This window comes from Misgurnus anguillicaudatus, chromosome 8 (assembly GCF_027580225.2).
Source record: "Misgurnus anguillicaudatus chromosome 8, ASM2758022v2, whole genome shotgun sequence".
Lineage (NCBI taxonomy): Eukaryota > Metazoa > Chordata > Actinopteri > Cypriniformes > Cobitidae > Misgurnus > Misgurnus anguillicaudatus.
Window position 1 is genome coordinate 2,370,251 of NC_073344.2, and position 6,059 is coordinate 2,376,309.

The 6,059-nt window shown below is 33.1% G+C and overlaps 1 long non-coding RNA gene across 1 annotated transcript; it reads left to right on the top strand.

The window, feature by feature from the left end:
- Positions 1 to 1,164: 1,164 nt before the first annotated feature.
- Positions 1,165 to 5,289, top strand: LOC129450895 (uncharacterized). The gene is made up of 2 exons (XR_008646474.2): positions 1,165 to 4,254; positions 5,117 to 5,289. It is a non-coding gene; the product is annotated as an uncharacterized lncRNA (long non-coding RNA).
- The last annotated feature ends 770 nt before the right edge of the window (positions 5,290 to 6,059 follow it).

Sequence of the window (6,059 nt, forward strand, 5' to 3'; positions counted from 1 at the left end):
ATCTGATGTAAATAACAGACTATATATCTGTGTTTCATGGATTATACGGATTTGCGGACAAAAATGGTCATTGGGTGTATTCTAGACGGTTTTCATGGATTATTCACACATCTGAAACAGACTGGATTCGATTCGCGATCATTATATTAACACAAAAGGTAAGAAGTCACGTTTATATTTTGCATGTTGTCATCTTCTGTCACAAAATACTACATTTATGATGCTAGAGCATCTGTATCTCAAAACAGAGACCACATTGATGCGAATTCTGTAAATTATACATTTTAAATGTATAGAAATGTTAATATTTTTGTTTGTAGAAAGCAGGCTATATAGATATTTTTTGCAGGCTAGATAGTTTGCAGCGTGGTTTGAAAGTTAAAAAATATATTTAACGGCTTTATTATATTAACGGAATATATAGTTCAATTCTACATGAACTAAGTAATAGTGCTTTGCCAAACTAAAAGTGTTTTGCCAAACTAACCGAGACCGGAACTTACTGACCCGGCTTTTCTGACGAGGCTAACGTACCCCGAGTCTCTTATCACTTTCCCAAGATACGGTCCGGACCTCCCGCTAGCTTCTAGAAATTAGCACGTGGTCCACAAGCAGTATACATCCCCCGCTGGTTCTAAATTTCTGTCATTTGCGAAAATAATGCGTTTGAAGATGTTTTATAACGGGAATATGTTAGCATTGTCCAGGGAAAACGAGTGTATTGTTGAGACTGCTACATCACAATTTACTCTCGAATCATTATGTGTCATGAGTTTCTTCTCCTGGAGTGTACCCTGGTGAAAAACAAATATACTTTATTGTATTTCAAGTATATTTAACTTTGCAATAGTACATTAGAAATATACTTACAAAGGAATGTACTTTCTTTAAACATATTTAAAGTATGCTTACAACATATTTGCGCGTATTTTTTACAATTAAACTTTTAACATTCTTCAAAATAATTATACTTTAGTATATTTTCTAAAAGTATACTTTAGAAAAATATACTTAAAGTTAAAGTTTTGTGCAATTTTTAAAGTATACTAAATTTATACTTATTTTAAAATGTATTTTAGGTATACTTTATCGGTATGCTTAAAGTTATCATTATAATAATGCACTGACAGTATATTTCTAAAATACATTTTTTTAGTATTCTTTAGAAACAGTATATTTTAAGCACATTTTGAAAGTATATGGGGTGTACAAATGTATATTATTTTATGGAGAAATAACGTGGGCTTAAAATTACGAGAGAGCAGTATGTTCTGTTACATTTTATATTGTAGATGTATACATTTGTAATATACTATTAACATAATAAGGTACACTTTAACTTCACTATAGTCAAGCATTGGATAAACCAATGAACTGTGTTTTACCACAAAATAACCATGGTTTTGCTAATAATAATCAATACACCAAAAAAAAAAAACATGGTTACTAAACTTTTACCACAAGTGTTTGTTTTTTTGTAGTTTTTGAGTCAATTGCATACCGCTTTTAGCTGTACACATTAATTAACCTAAACAGTTTTCGTAAATGCATTTCAGAGAAAAGTGAATTCTGAGATTTGAATAATGCATCTGACGTGTGGGATGACGTCACGACGCACGTATTTTGATTTTTAACAGTCGTTCAAGACAGACGGAATCAGTCCCAAGGTACGTTAAAATATCTTAAAATTAATATATTTGATTATCGTTTGACCATTCTGAAGTTTATCAGTAGACTATCATATTTCGAATGCGAATGTTGTCAATAACGCGGTGTCTAACTCGCTATAATTGATAAGCTGCTGTGTAGCTTAGCTTAGCTTATAGCTAATGTTAAAGGTTTGAAAGATAGCACTGTTAGCCTGTTATATCGAAAATTAATACACCCGATTGTTTTGTTAAATATATGTATACGGTGTGTATGTATATGTTAATGAAAAAAGGTAGCGTCAGAAAATCTGTTTTTTTAATGTAGCGTGAAAGTTAACCATTTCGTCCCCTTGGAATTATAAGGTTCTATCTGCGTTCTGAGCAGTTTTGAGATATTGAGCTTCAAAGTTTTTGGATTACATATAGGAAAACTTACATGGGGAAGAAGTTTCTTTCAAACATGAAAATAACAGGGACCCTAAATGCATTCTAAATATACAATATCAAAATCCTCTCAAATTTCTAAATGTGAATTTTTGGAAGGGGTCAAATGCAGATAGAACCTTCTAATTCTAAAACAACACTTTTCGCTTAGAATTATAAGGTTTTATCTGCCAAAACATTATTTAAACATTAAATATAAAATTAATGTTGTAACATTTTTTTAACATGTGTTAGAAAGTAACATTTTAATCCTTTCTATGACATTTAATATTTTTATTTTTAGCACTTTTATCTCTAAAAGTCTGATTTTACATTGCTCATTTAAAACATTGCTTCTTCCCTCTTCTGCCTCAGTTTCTCTACCATCCTCCTGTATATGTCGGGTTCATTACAAAATAGACAATTTTGTTTTAGCATGTTATACCATTCCCTACTGAAAAATCCAGCCAAGACCAGCACAAGCCGGTGAGCCGGCCCGAGCTGGTCTCAAAACTTGGTTTCAGCAGGTCTCCCAGCTTGGTTTTAGCAGGTAATGCTGGTGTAGTAAGCTGGTCTAGCTTTGTTTTGGTCACTTTTTAAGCTCGTCTAGCTGGACTTAGCTACTGCCACCTTAAACCAGCTACCAGCTTATGCTGGTCTTTGCTGGATTTTTCAGTAGGATTGAGCAACTACAGGCTACAATCATTCTGAAATTATTTTAATACTGAGGTAACTGCTTTAACAATCTTTCATATGTTTACATTTTGACAATCATAACTTACTGTAAACACACTTTTTTGGGTAGGATAGGTTAGTTCGTTTTTTCTGTATTTTTTATCTTAGTGCTTGCCTCTTAATATCAGGTAATAAGAAGCTAGCACTGCTGGCTAGTGTGGCGTCTAACTGAAAACAATCTTCTCAGCAAGACCTAAAAAAAGACTGCCCCTACTGAAAAATCCAGCAAAGACCAGCATAAGCTGGTAGCTGGTTTTAGCTGGTTTAAGGTGGCAGTAGCTGGTGTAAGCTGGTTCAACCAGCCTGGCAAAGCTGGTCAAGCTGGTGGGTCATCTGGTCTTCCAGCATGACCAGATAAGTCCAGCTGGACCAACTTAAAAAGTGACCAAAACACAGCTAGACCAGCTTAAAAAGTGCCCAAAACACAGCTAGGCCATCTTAAAAAGTGACCAAAACACAGCTAGACAAGCTTAAAAAGTGACCAAAAAACAGCTAGACCAGCTTAAAAAGTGACCAAAACACAGCTAGACAAGCTTAAAAAGTGACCAAAACACAGCTAGACCAGCTTAAAAAGTGACCAAAACACAGCTAGACCAGCTTAAAAAGTGACCAAAACCAGCTTGCTATACCACCAGCAATACCAGCAAAAACCAAGCTGGGAGACCAGCTAAAACCATCTCACCAGCTTAAGCTGGATTTTACAGTAGGGTGAACTTGCCTAAAATTCGGGCTGATCTTAGTGTTTCTTAAAAACTTTGCGTTGCGTGCCATAATCCTCACAGATATTGTGTCTGTGATTTTTCCTGTCGTCAAGGACCGGCAACACCACATATAGGGACAGTTTCACAGATAGGGATTAGACTAGTCCTAGAATAAAATAAATGTAAGAGCTGTCAAAACTGAAAACAACTGACAGATCTTAAAATACATCAGTGCCCTTTGTTTAGCCTCAAAATGCACACAAGTAATACTTTTAGTAAGGCATGTTTGTTAAATATTTTCTAATGAAACTAAGTTCTAGTTCTGGCTTAAGCTAATCCCTGTCTGAGAAACCATCCCATAAAGTTGATCCTGATTGGTCCCCTTCTGTGCATTCGAAGTGCTGATTAGCTCACGCAGATAGAACCTTATAGAGCCAACTTAGAGTTCGATTTTGTAGATAGAACCTTTTTGTTTTTTTAATAAAACGTCCCAAATTGTACAAAACTTAAAATAAAACATCACATAATGTAAATAAGTTGTCACAGAGTAAGAATATGTGAATAACTCAATTTTGACAAAAATGTTAGATAGAACCTTATAATTCCAAGGGGACGATTTATTGACTGTTTAGAGGTTGTAAGGCTTTTACCTAACTTAACTGTATTTTGTATTAATGATGCTGCATTCTTTCCTCAGAAGCTAAAGTTTTTCAAAGACATTTGTAGGGAGGGCTTTGCAGCTAATGGTAAGTCATTTTAAACTCTTAAGATATAATAATTCATTCGTTGTAGTAAATCAAGCTTCAGTTTAGATAACGTTATATACATATTGAGGCGGTTTCCCGGACAGGGATTAGACTAGTCCTAGACTAAAATAAATGTAAGAGCTGTCCAAACTGAAAACAACTTGCACTGACATATCTTAAAATACACCAGTGTCCTTTGTTTTGCCTCAAAATGCACACAGGTAATGTTTTTATTAAGGTATGTTTTTTGAAACTAGGCCTTAGTTTAATTAAGAAATATAACTAGTCATGTTTTAAGCTAATCCCTTTACAGGAAACCACCCAATTGTCTGCTTGTTGCATTTTCTTTCTGACAAGTTTTACATTTAAATTTAATACAATAAAATGTTTCTTTAGGAGCTAAAGTATTTTATGTAAGGAGGATTTTGCAGCCCATATAGGCAAGTCATTATAATGAAAACTCTTAGGGGTGGTTTCCCGGACAGGGATTAGCTGTATCCAGGACTAGACCTTAGTTTAATTAGGATAGTTTTAACAAACATGCCTTACTAAAAATATTACTTATGTGCATTATGATGTAAAACAAAGGGCACTGATGTATTTTAAGATATGTCAGAGCAAGTTGTTTTCAGTTTGGACAGCTCTTACATTTATTTTAGTCTAGGACTAGTCTAATTCCTGTCTGGGAAACCGCCCCTTAATATATATGATGACATTTTAGTCAAGCTCTAGTTTAGGTAAAAATATATCTGCTATACAATCTCTGCCAGTAAACTATGGATTTAATACAGTAAGTCTTAAATAAATGTAATGTTTTAATATTAAACACTTTTTAATTGAGCTTATTGTCTATCTTTTTCAGATTTCCTAAGGCTGAACCAAAACCTGCCAGACTAAAGTTGATTTGGGAGAGAAAGACGTTGTAAACTTAATCATCTTGACATTCTTCAATGAGTAATTGTTCAATTTTTAGGCAAATACTGTACACTTTGAATGCTGTGAATAAAACTATATTTTAAATATATTTAAAATGAATTGTTTTTGACTGTTTTAATCAGCTTTTATTTATTTGAAAAAATTATTTTGGTTATGTTACCAGCAAGTAATCTATTCCCAAAATAGCACTCTTTAAGTTAACTAATTATTAACGCACTTGAAGTATACTCATTACTAATCTAGCTGCAAGTATGTAAAAGTATACAAAATGTAATGTACTTGGCATATTCATTTTTCACCAGGGCAGTTTTTAGAATTTTGGATTGGCCAAAAATATACAGAATGTATGCAAACAGTCTATTTAAGGTATACTGATTGTATGTTTGCAAGACACTCATAATACATTTGTAATGTACTCCTAACATAAATAAAACACACTCTAAATCCACTTATCAAGCATGAATTTAGCACAAAAACAGTCATGTACTTAAATTGTACTAAATACACTTAAAGTTGTTCCACTTTAGCACACAAAAGTACACTAAATACACTTAAAGTTGTACTTTGTTACAATTAATATACAACTAAAATATATTAAGTACAAAATTAATTGTTCCAAAATAGCACTCTTTAAAGAAACTAATCAATAGCACACTTTAAGTATACTGGTCATTAGTGTGACTGCAAGTATACTTAAGTATATCAAAATTAAATATATTTAGCATACTATTTTTTCACCAGGGAAATGAGAGAGAAAAAAATTTAATCTGATGCTGCACAAAAACTAAAAATGCATCAAAGCCAATGTTTTTACCAATCTTTGACATGCCCAAGACTGTAAAAAAGGTAAAAGAAAATCCAGTCCACAT